Genomic DNA, 17,401 nt, shown 5'->3' with positions numbered 1-17,401 from the left:
GGATAGCCACGCCCCCCCCAGGCCGATCCTGTCCCTGCCCGTTGGCATGGCTATGTCCCTCGCTCCAAAGCCACTCCCTTTTCTTTAGGACCCCACCCTGAGTTCCGCCTGGGCCCGCCCCTTCCACCTTGGCAACGCCCCTGCATTCCGCTCTGGTCCCGCCCCTCAAGCCGTGCTTAGCGGCTCAAGCTCCCGCCTTGGAGCAGGACTTTGTTGCAGGAATTCGAGGTCGTGTGGGCGGCCCCCTTGGGTCCTGGGAACTGAGTTCTGGCAAAGTTTTGTCGCCTGAAGTCAGATGGCGGGCTTAAGTGCCTCGACTAAAAAATTGCTTTTCTCAAGTTTCCCATTTCCAAACATCAAGACTATATATACTGAGAACAGGTGATTCAGGGAAACGCAAACACTGGACAGATCTTGCAACCGTGATTCTTTCCTCTAGTTTGCATTTCCACTTTACCCCAGTTTCTTTGACCCAGTTTTCATGTCCTCCAGACTGGAATTAAGGAACCGTGCCATCCCCAGTCAGTTTTCAAGTTCTTTAAACCAGAACTGTCACCCGCGTTCTTTCTAGTCCCATGTGCATGCTTGCTAAATCGCTTCAGTAGTATCCGACTCTTTGTGATCCTATGGACTGTAACCCACTGTCCATGGGATTCTCCAAGCAAGAATACTGGAGTGGGTTGCCATGGCCTCTTCAGGGGATTTTCCTAACCCAAGGATGGAACTCGCATCTCTTATGTCTCCTGCATTGGCAGGCAGGTTCTTTACCACTAGCGCCACCTGGGAAGCCCCTTCTAGTCCCTCATGGGACCTTAAAGGCTAGGAGATCAATGGAGTAAGCAGAACTTATGTATTTCCTGATGTCTCTGGCTCCAGTGAGCTCTTGCTGTCTAAGGCCTGTCAAGACATTATCACATTTAGACTGAAACTCTGGTTGCCACCCTGAGTGCGTTGAGATTGTTCTGCTAGCCTCATTCTCTCCATTTACAACTCTGGGTCCACAAGGAAAGTGTATAGAGGTTATAACAAGCTTTCCCACTCCTATACAGAAATGTTTGATTCATTCATTCAAATCATATTTATTGAGTACATGCTCCCCTGACAAGCCTCAGGAGTTGCAAAATGAAGTAGTTCCAACTTGGATTGGGACATGACAAGAAATGATGAGAAAAAGATGTGGCAATAAATTGATAGGTAGAAAAGGATTTGGTAATCACAGGTCTTCCTGATTTGATTAATAGGAATATTTTTGGGGAGCAAACATAGGAGCAAACTTTTATAGGACTTAGTATACTTCTTTACACAATAAATTCTCAGTAAATCTTCACTGAAACCCTTTTGTGTAGAAAGATAACATTTCCCCTTCTAAGCAGTAAAATTTGCTACTTGTATATCTTCAAATATATAAGGGCTTCCCTTGTGGCTCAACTGGTAAAGAATCCGAGGTTCAATCCCTGGGCTGGGAAGATCCCCTGGAGAAGGGAAAGGCTGCCCACTCCATTATTCTGGCCTGGAGAATTCCATGGACTGTATAGTCCATGGGGTCACAAAGAGTCAGACACGACTGAGCGACTTTCACTATATCTTCAAAAGCCAACAAATAAAGATTTTATGATAGCATATTTGGTTACTTTTTGTTCTCTTCCCACCCTCCACTGCATTTCTGGCTTGAAGATAGTGGGAATATTCACAGTATTGTGCTAGAAGGAACACAGAGAAAAGAACATTTTTCAACTGAACGCTTTCATTAAGCTCACCCTGACCCTGAAAACTCTGTCTCATTTATAAAATATTTCAACTGTCAGTCATTTTTTGCCCTAAAAATGAACTCACAGAAACTGGTCCAAATACAGGCTGTACAAACTAATGAGTCGATTTTTGTACAGTTAGTCATACTTCACCTCCTTCCACAAATGATTTGAAGTAGTTTACTAAAATATAGGTATTACTGGATAAATGAAATAGTTGAAGGAACCAGGGAAAGCAGAACTTAATGGAAGGAGAATAATGCAGCTGATGATAAGATTAGCTTTTAAGTGAATAGGCCATCAGATCCAAAATAGTTGTTTAAGATCAACCAGAGATTTGCCCCCCAAGCTTATGAATGGCAATAGAAACAAGGAAACAGCTATCATTTAAAGGTCTTCCACAGAGAAGGCAATGGCAACCCACTCTAGTACTCTTGCCTGGAAAATCCCATGGGCAGAGGAGCCTCGTAGGCTGCAGTCCGTGGGGTCAGGAAGAGTCGGACACGACTGAGCGACTTCCCTTTCACTTTTCACTTTCATGCATTGGAGGAGGAAGTGGCAACCCACTCCAGTGTTCTTGCCTGGAGAATCCCAGGGATGGGGGAGCCTGGTGGGCTGCCGTCTGTGGGGTCGCACAGAGTCGGACACGACTGAAGCGACTTAGCAGCAGCAGCAGCAAAGGTCTTCCAATGTTCATAAGATAAAAATCAACCTTTTGTTCTTTTAGAAATGCAGTGTTTCTTGAATTTTAGTCCTGGAAGAAATCCCATTTCTCTGTGTAGATGATGTAGTAACCTAAGTGGGAAATATGGAATTAAACACAGGTCCCCTCAATGTAAACTGTTGGCACAATCACTAAGCACAGTGCATTAATCAATCCTATGACTATCAAAACTTTTCTGTTCATCCAAATACATAGACCCTTAATGGTCTGACTTAATTCAGGGTAGCAATTTGATCATTTCTCCCCAGGATGGCAAATATGTTTCAACTCATATGTCAACTTGGAGTCATTTGTAGTGGCTGCTTGAATAACTGTGTTGACTTTTGTGGCTTTGTCTAGGCTCAGAAGGAAGAAGTTCTGTGATTGGTTAACAGTGTCTATCATGGGTGCAGAATGGGTGAGTGGCTGCATGCAAAACCCTATCTGGTGTCCCTGATTTGTAGAAAGGAGGCCTTGATCCAGGGCTTTTGTATCAGTTCAATTCAGTTCAGTCACTCAGTCGTGTCTGACTCCTTGCGACCCCATGAACCACAGCACACCAGGCCTCCCTGTCCATCACCAACTCCTGGAGTTTACCCAAACTCATGTCCATTGAGTTGGTGGTGCCATCCAACCATCTCATCCTCTGTCAGCCCCTTCTCCTCCTGCCCTCAGTCTTTCCCAGCATCGGGGGCTTTTCAAATGAGTCAGCTCTTTGCATCAGGTGGCCAAAGTATTGGAGTTTCAGCTTCAACATCAGTCCTTCCAATGAACACCCAGGACTGATTTCCTTTAGGATGGACTGGTTGGATCTCCTTGCAGTCCAAGAGACTCTCAAAAGTCTTCTCCAACACCACAGTTCAAAAGCATCAATTCTTCAGTGCTCAGCTTTCTTCACAGTCCAACTCGCACATCCCTACATGACCACTGGAAAAACCATAGCCTTGACTAGATGGACCTTTGTTGGTAAAGTAATGTCTCTGCTTTTTAATATGCTGTCTAGGTTGGTCATAACTTTCCCTCCAAGGAGTAAGCGTCTTTTAATTTCATGGCTGCAGTCACCATCTGCAGTGATTTTGGAGCCCCAAAAAATAAAGTCCTATCACTTCATGGCAAATAAATGGGGAAACAGTGGAAACAGGGCTTTTGTATAGTCACTCCAAATCTACAGTTCTCTAGACGTAGTGTTAGTCACTCAGTCATGTCTGACTCTTTGCAACCCCATGGACTGTAGCCTGCCAGGCTCCTCTGTCCATAGGATTCTCCAGGCAAGAATACTGGAGTGGGTAGCCATTCCCTTCTTCAAGAGATCTTCCTGAACCAGGGATTGAACCCAGGTCTCCCTCATCACAGGCAGATTCTTTTCTGCCTGAGCCACCAGGGAAACCCACAGTTCTCCAGGGCTTTTGATAAATACCTGACAGTAGAGAGTTCAAGGTCCCTCTCTCAAACTCTGTCCCATCCACACTGGTCTTCCCCTGTCCACTCTTATCTCAGAACATTTTCCTTCACCTTTCCCATTGTTTGGACTATTCTTTGCCTAGATTTACATGGCTGCTTTTTCTCATCTTTCAGGGTTCAGCTAAAATGCCATCTCTTTAGAGATGTCTCTCTTAACATCCATATCTGATGTTATATCTAGAGCCTCTCAGTCTGTACTGGGTGTATGGATCACCTGGAGATCTTGTTACAGTGGAGCCTCTCAGTGGTTCCGGGATGTGCACTGAAGTTCTGCCTTTCAAGGAATCTCCCAGGAGATATAAACCTGATGTTTACAAAAGACACTTTGAATAGCAGCCTAACTTCTCCCTCTCTGTCACATTATTTGTTTCATTTTCTTCATGTTATATCTCACTATTGGAAATTATATATATATATATATATATATATATATCTGTTTGTATACTGGATTGTTTGTTGATTGTTTACTAAATGTAAATACCACGAGAGCAGGGACTTTGACCAGTTGGTTCAACTTTGTATTCCTAGCACTTAACACAGTACCTGGCACATCTGTGGATGCTCTTTCAATGTTGCTGGATGAACGATGTTATTCAAGATTCACTGATTTCTTTATCTCTTCAGTGCCCATGTATCAACTACTTCAGTGACTGTTTATTTACACACCAGGAACTAGATTATAAATGGAAAAAAAGGCAGTGCTTCTCAGGTACCAGTAACTGTTAGTTACTGGTCCAAACTGAGATAAGAAACTTGAACTAGAATGTAAATCTGATCTGTCACTAAGGACAATGTTTAGTTAGGATAACATTTTCTTTTCTTCATAGCAAGACTTTACTGATGAAGCAAGCACTGAGTTGTTTTCCCTTCTGGGGCAAGTTCCTCTTCTCATCCTAGTAACTGTCAGAATTGACACCTGGTGGTAGGACACATTTTGAGTAGTACTGATATAGAGGAGAGAAATATATAGTATGTTATATGAAACATATGATTTTTCCATCTTCAGAGAATTCATAGGCAGGTAGAAATACACATTTAAAGATAGAATTAGAAGATTTTTAGTTACTTGCTATAATAAACAATTGTGTGAGAGAACAGAGACTTGTGAGAGAGAATGAACACTTTTTTAGGAGAAAAAATTGTCCAATTTAGGAGAAAATGGGGAATTGTGGAACAGAACAGAAAATTGTGAGAGAAAGGGATAATTATAGAAGAGAATGGAGAAGTGTGGGAGACAATGGGGAATTTTGTAAGTAAAGGAAAAATTGTGGGAGAAAAATAATTATTTGATAGAAAAGAATGATGAGAGAAGGAACTCTGGGAGGGAGTGAAAGATTGTGGACAAGAACAGAGAACTGTGGGAGAGACAAGAAATTTGGGGCGACAAGGTGTAATAATTAAGTTTATGTGTCACTTTGTTGGACTACAGTGCTCAGTGTCACTCAAACATTATTCTGGATGCTTCTGTGAGGTGGGTTGTGGAAGGATGATATTAACATTAACATCAGTGGATTCTGAGTAAAGTATCAGTCAGTTCAGTTGCCCAGTCATGTCCGACTCTTTGTGACCCCATGGACTGTAGCCCACCAGGCTCCTCTATCCATGGGGGTTCTCCAGACAAGAATACTGGAGTGGGTTGCCATGCCCTCCTCCAGGGGATCTTCCCAACCCAGGGATCGAACCCAGGTCTCCTGCATTACAGGTGGATTCTTTACCATCTGAGTCACCAGGGAAGCCCAAGAACACTGGAGTAGGTAGCCTATCTCTTTTCCAGGGGATCTTCCTGACCCAGGAACTGAACTGGGGTCTCCTGCATTGCAGGTGGATTCTTTACCAGCTGAGCTACCAAGGAAACCCCACATGCCACTAGGCATGGCCAAAAAAAAAAAAAAAAAGAATTTTGGCCTGGAAAAACAAGCATTATAGGCCAAGAACATGAAAAAATTTCAATATAACATCCAAGAAGCAGTGTAGATAATTGAACATCTAAGAGAAAATATCAGAAGACTTAGTCCATCCTTGCTTTTACTGCATGGGACTTAATATAATTTATTTGTCTTAATTCACAGACACACAGGTACACATGCACCCCTTTCAAGAAAATGTTCTTTAGATCCCCACTTTAGGAATACAACTTGGGCAAAATTACAGTTACTCAGTTTGTTTAGTTTTCGTTTCCCAGCAGTAGTGATTAACTTTCACTGAAATAAAATAATGTTAGTCTGAAAAATAAGTCAAAGTTCATAATGGTTTTGACTATTAACCTGTAAAATTTGATGAATCTTTTGAATATCCTAGGACTGAATATCATGAGATTTTCTCATCTTAAAGTAGAGCATAGAATATAAAGATAAACACAAAAATAATTTTAAAGTCTTGTTTATGATAAATGCTATCATAAAGTTGGTTTTCTTTTTACCCATCTAGGAAGTTTTTTCTTCTATCTAGGAATGAGAAAAAAAGTTGTAATGCACCCAAGACACTTCATTTCCAACAGTTTGGAGCTTAGAAATCCAGTTTATGATAAGAATTAGTCAATTTAGCAGTCAAATATTCATGGACCATGAGAAATGCAAAAAAAAAAAAAAAAAAGAACCAAATATAGTTTTGCCCTCTAGGAAGTTTCAATTTTGTAGGATACAAAAGTAAATCATGTTGGCTATAGCTGCATGTATGAATGTGAAAAAAAATACTATGAGAATACAGGAGGAAAGGATAAAAAGTTAGATTGGAGTATTATAAAACTTTACCCAAAAAAGGATAAGAAAGGTTTCTCAAAGAAAGTGATAGTAGAGGTAGACCTGGAATTATGGCTAAGACATTTAAAGGTTAAAAAAAGAGAAACATTTCATAGTATTCAAGTTAAAAATATAGTATAAATATACAAAGAACAAAGGTAGCTGGTACTGGCTGGTAGAATGGCTCAGAGTGGGGGCAGTAGTGTAGGTGCATCTGACTACTGGGTTCAGATCTTAGAGGCCAGAGATTTCAGATTCTCTGTCACAGGCCCTGGGGTGCGAATGAAGATTTCGATGTGGAAATGTTGTTGTTTACTCGCTCAGTCATGTCGGACTCTTTACGACCCCATGAACTATAACCCACGAGGCTCCTCTGTTCATGGGATTCCCCAGGCGAGAATACTGGAGTGGGTTGCCGTTTCCCTTTCCAGGGGATCTTCCCTACCCAGGGATCAAACCCGTGTCTCCTACATTGGCAGGCGGATTCTTTACCTTTGAGCCACCAGGGAAGCCCGATGACCTCAATATAAACAACAAGAAGGAGAACAAGGAAGGCAGAACAGGACTCATGACTGAGTTTTTAGTGTGCAGTTTTTTTTTAGTGTGGCAGCTCATAGTGCCTCTAACAACCAGGGGGCGCCAGTGAGGCTCTGTAGGGAGGGAAAAAAGGACAAGAATTAGTAGAACAAATGAATGACAAGTGGAAGCTGGAGAAGGGGAGTTTGAGCATAGTAGGTGACATTGACTATGCCACCCTCTCTGGACCTAAGTTATTGTTTCCACTTGTAAAGTGACACCCTGGACTGAAGGATATATCAGTTTTCATTCAGGTTTACTAATTCTGCAGTGTTCTGTGGTATTTTAAATTATGAGCAGATATGAGGAAGGAAGCCAGTGGGGTTGAGGTAGGTGCTATGTAACCTGAAAAACCAGTTCCTGAGCTAAGTGACGTGACCAGAAAAGCCCAGAAAAAGAAAGCTTTCTCAGGATGGGAGTGAGGAGGAGGTAGTTGCCCTGGTGGAGGATCAGATCCACAGGGTCTTAATCCAGGGGACTTTGGGAACAAGTTTTGACTTAGAACAGATGAGTGGATTCCAAGAACACAAGGAACAGAAGAGCTGAGCACATCAGCTGTCATCAGCTGTCTTCTTGCTCCTCGTTGTAAGTCTCTCAACCTTGATGCGCCTCCTGCTGACCTCACTCTCTCCTTCCTTCCTGCCCCTTCTGATCTGTGAGCAGAGTAGCACTGTTTCCTTCTACTCAGTTTTCCCAGGCTAGACATCCCTGTGGTTCTTGACTGCCTTCACATCCACACTCTCCACAATGTCATAATCAGTGACTGTGAGGCCCTATAGTTTCTGCCTTCTAAAGGTCTCTTGCATCTGTCCCCACTTTTCCACACCAATTGGCACTGTCCTCACTGATGCACCACCACTTCCTCCCTGACTTGTTACAGCTGGCTTATGGCTGGCATCTTGGCACTGGTCTCTCCCATACTATGCACCATACTGGTCCTATAGGCAGATCTTAGCATGTCTCTACTAACCTAAGCACATTAACTTGCTTTTCGGTGGCCACCAGATGAAGTCCACACTCCTTGGAAGAGTCTATAAAAGCACTTACTGCCTGGTCCCAACCCTTCCCTCCAGCTTCCCACAAGCCATCCACACCATCCCATGCACATACAGACATTCAGCCCTGCGTCTCCATGCAGGACCTTCTCTCTCTGGGTTCTTTCTCCTCTCTGATGCTGATCTATTGTACAAGGCTAAGCCTGAACATCGCCTCCTCCAGAAACTTTCACCAAAGCTCCAAAAATCATTGTAGCACTGCATTTTTGTGTGTTCCTTTGTCAGTTTACAAATTTTTAAAAAGTGAAAAACTAGTATTGTCCTTCCTTACTTGTCAGTTCGATACTTTATGCTTCTCAAGGACATTCGCCATCTCTGACTGCAGTACTGCTGACCATATAGCTGATGCTCAATGAATATTTGGTTAAGATCAAATCCAGTTCACTTGTGTAAAATTCCTAGCAAGTGCCAGACACCATGTCAGAGTTAATAATGGAAGTTCAGCAAGAGCTCAGTGAATCATAAAGCAGTAAATACTTAAGGATATGATGAATCAGTCAGGCTTCATCATGACGGTTTACAAAAGGAGAAGCCTAACTCTGTTTGCTGTACTTAGTTTGTAACTCTGGACATTTTTCCCCACATGTCGAAAAGTAGTTCTTGCATTATGAATATCTCCCTGCCTTTAGTGAAGAGGCCAAAATTGAAGCAGCTGGAAAGAAAGGAAAAGACTAACCTATATCTTGGTCCCAAGATTACTATTTCAGAAAAGAGGGCTGCCTGTTTGGGTTCTAGCAGCAGTGTAATATCTGTGGTGGTATAACAGGAGTCTGCTGTCCGGGGGTCATAGTTTCCTTGACCTGTCGCTGTCCCTGGACTAGTTTCCTTATGTGTATCCACATCATTAGCCCAGATTCCTGTACTTTCATATTTTAAATGCCAATTGGAAATTTTCACTTGCCGAGTTTGTCTTTTATATCTACCCTTCACCAACATTTGCTCCATTTTTTCCTCAAAATATGAACATGTTATATAATTTATTATTAATAGTAGTATAGTTAGCATTGATTGAATGACTACTATATGCCAGGAATTGTTTAAGCATAAAGCATATAGATCTTATTTGACACTCACAAAAGCTTATGAGATAAATACTGTTAAGTAACTAAGTGAAATTTGCAAAGAGGGCTAGTCCTTAGCTTACTTCAGTTCAGTTCAGTTCAGTTGGTCAGTCGTGTCTGACTCTTTGTGACCCCATGGACTACAGCATGCCAGGCCTCCCTGTCCATCACCAACTCCCAGAGTTTACTCAAACTCATGCCCATTGAGTCGGTGATGTCATCCAACCATCTCATCCTCTGTCATCCCCTTCTCCTCCCGCCTTCAATCTTTCCCAGCATCAGGGTCTTTTCAAATGAGAAGCTCTTCTCATCAGGTGGCCAAAGTATTGGAGTTTCAGCTTCAACATCAGTCTTTCCAATGAATATTCAGGATTGATTTCCTTTAGGATGGACTGGTTTGAGCTCCTTGTAGTCTAAGGGACTCTCAAGAGTCTTCTCCAACACCACAGTTCAAGAGCATCAATTGTTCGACACTCAGATTTCTTCACAGTCCAACTCTCACATCCATACATGACCACTGGAAAAACCATAACCTTTACTAGATGGACCTTTGTTGGCAAAGTAATGTCTCTGCTTTTTAATATGCTATCTAGGTTGGTCAAAACTTTTCTTCCAAGGAGTAAGTTTCTTTTAATTTCATGGCTGCAGTCACCATCTGCAGTGATTTTGGAGCCCCAAAAAATAAAGTCAGCCACTGTTTCCACTGTTTCCCCATCTATTTGCCATGAAGTGATGGGACCGGATGCCATGGTCTTAGTTTTCTGAATGTTGAGCTTTAAGCCAAATTTTTCACTCTCCTCTTTCACTTTCAACAAGAGGCTCTTTAGTTCTTCTTCACTTTCTGCCATAAGGGTGGTATTATCTGCATATGTGAGGTTATTGATATTTCTCCTGGCAGTCTTGATTCCAGCTTGTGGTTCATCCAGCCTAGCGTTTCTCATGATGTACTCTGCATATAAGCTTACTTGGATGAGGCCAAAATGAGGAGCCCTATGCCCAGATGCCACTAACTCATGAGGTTATCCTGATGGCTCTTGCATGGCAAGTCCATTCCTTAAATTTAAATTATATGTCACCCAGCCTTTAATACATTTAACAAGTGTTGTCATTGCTTGTATCTTGCTTAAAATAAAAAGTGATTGGGAAAAAAAAAAGTGATTAGGAAGACCTCAACTCATTTATTACTACTAAGTTTTAAAATTCCATTATTCATTATTCTTATTTCCTAGCTAGATCTTATAGAACCATTCAATACATCCAAAGCTATACACAGACTCCAACTTTCCATCAAAAATCTGTAGTTTAACATTATTATTAAAACCAACCTTTGAGTAATTATTAAATGCATGGGCCAAGCATTAAGTATGAGTGCAAGATGGTGCATGAAATGCACAGTGATACTGGCAGTGATCATGAGTTTTAGTTAAAGGTGTTTTTGACCAAGTTTCAAGGTAATAAACTGGAGGATGTTGTGGAAAGTGAGGGCCTGCAGGACCCCAATGGGGACACAAGGAGGGGAGAGGTGGCTTCCTCCTCAGACACCATTTGTTGGAATCAACTCATTGGTCTCTAGAGGAAGATGCTGCCAGCATGTGGTCTCTTCTTATAAAGCATTTTCAATCTTGTTACTTAATATTAACAGTTAAATGTTTATTCAAGGAGGAGATATTTAAAAGGAACAAAATCTAGCCACAAAATACATACTAAAAATTGAAGCACAATTTTTCCCCATAAGCCTTAAACAGAAAAATAAAATGAAATTTTAATTAGGCAAGTCAGATAAAGTAGGTGAGATAAGGTAAAATTAATCAGTTATAGTAACAATGATATTAACTGAGGTTTAATTAGAAATAAAGATATAGGTTTTATTCTACATCCTCATTAGCCATCTTAACAAGATAAATGAGCTTATTGAAGTAGTAGATTCAGAATATACAGCAAGTGATAAATTATAAGCTTATAGTACATATGATGAAAAATTATATAATATATATTATATAAAATGAGAGGTATATAATTATATATTATAATACATATTATATATATATAAAATGAGATACCAGTATCCCATAAGTTTATGAAATGATAATCTTTAGAGAAATATTATTTAGGTCTTTAACTGGTTCTTTTTTCCTACTTATTAGTTATGTTAATGGAATAACTCCAAATATAAAGTATGGGAGTTAGTAAAATTGATAAGTCAGGCTAATGATAATATGAAGTCGGGGGGAGGCTTCATTAGAATATACCGAAATGCTACGGTTACCACAGAGGAAAACAGAGTTTTAAAAGAAGAAGGATTCAAGTCTAAGTAAAAGCTCATCTGCACAAGCAATTGTAAAAGTTAAATGCAAATTCTGCATTCTTTTCCACATAAGACTGACGTGTCCAAGTTGAGAGCTCTTTAAAGTAGACTGTGCACTCCTAATTAGCAGCTTCTACAGAGCAGTCAAGGCTGAACCCGATCATTGAACCTGATCTCATATCTAAGCAGATAATGAGAAAACAAACTACATATACAGCTAAGAGGTTTTTCTCGAATATGACATATAACTTATTTATTTGTACAGTAAACAGTAAAAGCAGTGATGCCAGTTACCAAGGTGTCAGTGCCGAATATTGTCTCCAATATACTAGAGCCCAAGTTGCTGTTTCTGATCCTGATAGTTAGGAAGGAATGCATGGTCCATTACCCAAAAGCATCTGCACATGGAAGTGGCATCTTTAGATTAAAACAGGGTTCCTCAGCCTTGCATTATTGACATCTGGGGCCAGATAACTCTTTGTTATGGAGTGTGGTGGAGCAGGGAGAAGGCTGTCCTGTGCATTGCAGGATGTTTAGCAGCATCCCTGGTCTCTACCTACCCATTCAATGCCAGAGAACTCTCTATCCCTGCCCCCCACATTTGTAACAACTGAAATTGCCTCCAGATATTTCCGAATGTTCTCTGGGCGAAAAATCACCCCTGATTGAGAACCACTGGGTTAAAAGATAATAGATTTGCACAGAGGGAAACATCTCTTACCTCCATATGTATCTTAACCCAATGATAGCTGTTTTTGTCACCTTTCTCATTATTCTGAAAATATTTTGTAATTATTAGAAACTTCTTGAAATTGTTTATTATATAGATGTATCAATTTCACTCTAATTTAACTATGAAGGATCACATTTGATTAAAAATGTACAACTTCTATTCTAGAAAGTGGGTGACTCTAAATGTAATTGAGATGCTAATTTTTAAAGTGTAGAGTTTTTTCTTAAAAAAGATTTCCATAATCCGTGATTAAAGGTTTCATTTGGTTTCTTTTAAATGTGGCATAGCCAGATACATTATGCAAAAACCACTAAAAATGTATAAAGTAATGTATTTTAAATGGTTTTACAGTTTGCTGTAGTAGATTTAGGTACTCTAGGTTTAGTAAATTTGTGACAATGAAGCAGAATAATCAGGGTCAAAATTCAAAAGGGACATTGGCCCCCTACTACATCTTGTTTTATCGCAGGTAAATGGAGCATATATCCGCCTCATGTATTTACAGCTCTGATGAACTTTAAAAGGCATCTTATGTGAGTCAAAAGACCAACTCATGTGTTTCCTTTTCGTGTGATCTCATATTTAATTCATTCTCCAGATCAGTGGTTACGTGCCGAGAAACTGCTTTCCAGTAGTGTTGTGGAGTAGGAAAAAGCACGGAGAAATCAATTTCTCTTTCCTCTCTCAGGAGACTCAGTGCCTTTTGTATCGCTCATGGCAATAGTAGTCTCAACTTTTTATCTGCATTCTTGAAACTCTAAACATTGGCAGTAATAGGGCCATATTGTGAATGTTTGAAAGTGCTTTGTCATCATTACCACTGTTACTATTAAGTTATAGGCTGCTATATGTGGAATTGCTGAAATGAGCACTGTATGAAGCAAGTTACATAAAAATGAGCCCTCTGGAAGTTCATTACTTAAAATTTGCACATCAAAACAAACCCAAACTTTGTGTAAGATTTTGAGAAGTGTAAGAAAGTAAAGACAGTATGCTGAGAGGCAAGAATTCTAGTATTTAATTCTGTTTTCCATCTATTTCATTGAAATCTTCATCAAACTATTTAATAATTTATTTTTAGTACTTTCTATTCATGGGGTTGCAAAGAGTCGGACACGACTGAGCAACTGAACTGAACTGAACTGAACTGAACTGATGTGAGTTATTGACAGTGTCTCATAATAGTTACTTGAGCTTTTGTCTTTCTATTCACCTGACAGGATCTATAAAAGCCAATTTATTTTCAATCCTGTCATTTGGGGCCACACATCTACCGATTCCTTTTGCTAATATCAAACAAATCCAAACATATGAGCACATCAGCTCATAGTCAGGAATTTGCTTGATCCTGATATAAAAATCTTACTACCTTAAGAAATTTCCCTTTTCGTAGCATTTTAATATTTTGATATGTTTGCTTTAAAACAATATGAAATAGTTACCTATGATACCTTTATTGTAAAATGGGAAATTTACTCAGCACAGTGTTCTCACAATTCCTTTAAAAAGAATATTGTTAGATGCTCATTTGAAGTTATTAATCCAAAATATCCTTGGCTACTAATGGATCAATTTTAAGACTTTCTTTTATAAATCCTAAGATTAAAAAAGAGTTAATGTACTTGAGATTAACAATAATACTATTTAAAATACAGCATATACATAGATACTTATAGTTAAATCTGAGAAAGACTTAGAAATTTAGAAAACACTTTTCAAAATAATTACTGAGTTATAGAATAAATGAAACTATGATTACAACTTCCCTGGTAGCTCAGCTGGTAAAGAATCTGCCTGCAATGCAGGAGACCCTGCTTTAATTCCTGGGTTGAGAAGATCCCCTAGAGAAGGGATAGGCTAGCCACTGCAGTATTCTTGGGCTTCCCTGGTGGCTCAGCTGGTAAAGAATCCGCCTGCAATGCAGGAGACTTGGGTTTGATCCCTGGGTTGGGAAGATCCCCTGGAGAAGGGAGCAGCTACCCACTCCAGTATTCTGGCCTGGAGAATTCCATGGACTGTATAGTACATGGGGTTGCAAAAAGTTGGACATGAGTGAGCAACTTTCACTTTCATCCTTTCCTTTTTCATGATTATAACTATTTTGAGAATTAATCATAATGAGGCCTCTGTACATCTACACTTCTTATGTCATGTGGCCAGAGCAGTACTCAGAGTAAAATTCATAGCCATAGATGTTTTCATTGTCAACTAAGAATAAAAATAAATGAGTTTATTAGTCAATTCAAGAGTTATAAAAAGAACAGCAAAACAAGTATAACAAATAGAAGAAGGACTTAATAAATGTAAATAAGATGGATCAGTCAGAAAACAGGAAGAAGAGAAACAAAAATTAAGAACATGATCTTTGAAAAAGATAACAAAACTTCTGGCAAGTCTAATGGAAAAATGAGAAGAAAATTAATGTATTCTGTATTAAATATGTAGGAAACATAGTAACAAATATAGATATTTTATGGGAAATTTTCTATAAAGCTCAAGAGAGTTACTAGAAAATCTGAAAATAAAATTAAAATTAATGTATTCTGTATTAAATATGTAGGAAACGTAACAAATATAGATATTTTATGGGAAATTTTCTATAAAGCTCAAGAGAGTTACTAGAAAATCTGAAAATAAAATTAAAATTAATGTATTCTGTATTAAATATGTAGGAAACATAGTAACAAATATAGATATTTTATGAGAAATTTTCTATAAAGCTCAAGAGAGTTACTAGAAAATCTGAAAGAATGAATTTCTTTTCTTAGAAATTGTAAGGAACCTAAATTGGTTCAGAAAAAAGTATGAAATCTTAAATGACAATGGAAGAACTAAAAAGTTTTCAGAGAACTCCTTGTGCCAAATATGTATGTATGGTCCAGATTATTTACCTGTAACATTTTAATTTCTTATGCTTTTAAAGTATTTCTATACATAGAAAATGTTGGAAATATTTCTGTGTTTTTCAAGGTGGCAATATAATGACCAAAAAAGACTCTTCGAGAATGATCACCAGAAAAGGAACTCACATGCTTTTCTTCTTATAAAAGTAAGTCTAAAAATCTAAGGGGAAAAGAAGCAAAGTCATTTCAGCTCAGTTCAGTCACTCAGTCATGTCTGACTCTTTGTCACCCCATGGACTGCAGGACACCAGGCTTCCCTGTCCATCACAAACTCCTGGAGCTTGCTCAAACTCATGTCCATTGTGTTGGTGATGCCATCCAACCATTTCATCCTCTGTCGGCCCCTTCTCCTCCCGCCTTCAATCCTTCCCAGAATCAGGGTCTTTTCCAATGAGTCAGTTCTTCACATCAGGAGGCCAAGGTATTGGAGTTTCAGCTTCAGCATCAGTCCTTCCAATGAATATTCAGGACTGATTTTCTTTAGGATGGACTGGTTGGATCTCCTTGCAGTCCAAGAGACTCTCAAGAGTCTTCTCCAACACCGCAGTTCAAAAGCATCAATTCTTCAGCACTCAGCTTTCTTTATAGTCCAACTCTCACATCCATACATGACTACTGGAAAAACCATAGCCTTGACTAGATGGACCTTTGTTGGCAAAGTAATATCTCTGCTTTTTAATATGTTGTCCAGGTTGGTCGTAGCTTTTCTTGCAAGTGTCTTTTAATTTCATGGCTGCAGTCACCATCTGCAGTGATTTTGGAGCCCAAGAAAATAAAGTTTGTCACTGTTTCCATTGTTTCCCCATCTATTTGCCATGAAGTGATGGGACCAGATGCCATGACCTTAGTTTTCTGAATGTTGAGTTTTAAGCCAGCTTTTTCCCCTCTCCTCTTTCACTTTCATCAAGAGGCTCTTTAGTTCCTCTTTGCTTTCTGCCATAAGGGTTGTGTCATCTGTGTATCTGAGGTTATTGATATTTCTCCCAGAAATCTTGATTCCAGCTTGTGCTTCCTCCAGCCCAGCATTTCACATGATGTACTCTGCATATAAGTTAAATAAGCAGGGTGACAATATACAGCCTTGATGTACTCCTTTCCCAATTTGGAACCAGTCTGTTGTTCCATGTCCAGTTCTAACTATTGCTTCTTGACCTGCATACAGATTCCTCAGGAGGCAGGTCAGGTGGTCTGGTATTCCAATCTCTTGAAGAATTTTTCACAGGTTTTTCTGATCTACACGAAGGCTTTGGCATAATCAATAAAGCAGAAGTAGATGTTTTTCTGGAATTCTCTTGCTTTTTCGGTGATCCAACGGATATAGTCAATTTGATCTCTGGTTCCTCTGCCTTTTCTAAATCCAGTTTGAACATCTGGAAGTTCATGGTTCACATACTGTTGAAGCCTGGCTTGGAGAATTTTGACCATTACTTTGCTATCGTGTGAGATGAGTGCAATTGTGTGGTAGTTTGAACATTCTTTGGCATTGCCCTTCTTTGGGATTGGAATGAAAACTGACCTTTTCCAGTCCTGTGGCCACTGCTGAGTTTTCCAAATTTGCTGGCATATTGAGTGTAGCACTTTCACAGCATCATCTTTCAGGATTTGAAATAGCTCACTGGAATTCCATCACCTCCACTAGCTTTGTTTGTAGTGATGCTTCCTAAGGCCCTTAGTTATTGATGCTTCCTTACTTACTAAAGTAAGTTCAGTACCGTGTTAAATATAATCAACTGAGTTTATCTAAGGATTGGATTAATGTAAAGAAATATACTAGTATAATGCACCAAGTGGTAAAATCCCAATAATAGATGCTGAAAAGACAGTTGATAAAATTCAACAATTATCATTAAAAGGAATTTTCAGTAAACTAGGAATAAAAAAGATACTTTTATCTCTATGGCAAAACAGGATCAACAGCTAAGTATTACTGTTGAAAAGTAAGAGAAGAATTTTAAATCATGTTTAGATGACATGAAATATAGGATTGCTTCCTAGAAAATGCAAGAGAATAGGAATAGACTAAATGAAAGTGGGGAACTAACAACTGACAGTGTCTGTGCACACAGAAATTCATGCCAAAAAAATTTGGGAAAAGTGAGCACTTTGGCAGTAAAAGCA

Source organism: Bubalus kerabau, chromosome X (assembly GCF_029407905.1).
Source record: "Bubalus kerabau isolate K-KA32 ecotype Philippines breed swamp buffalo chromosome X, PCC_UOA_SB_1v2, whole genome shotgun sequence".
In the NCBI taxonomy this organism is placed as follows: Eukaryota; Metazoa; Chordata; class Mammalia; order Artiodactyla; family Bovidae; genus Bubalus; species Bubalus kerabau.
This window is presented reverse-complemented; position numbering follows the sequence as displayed.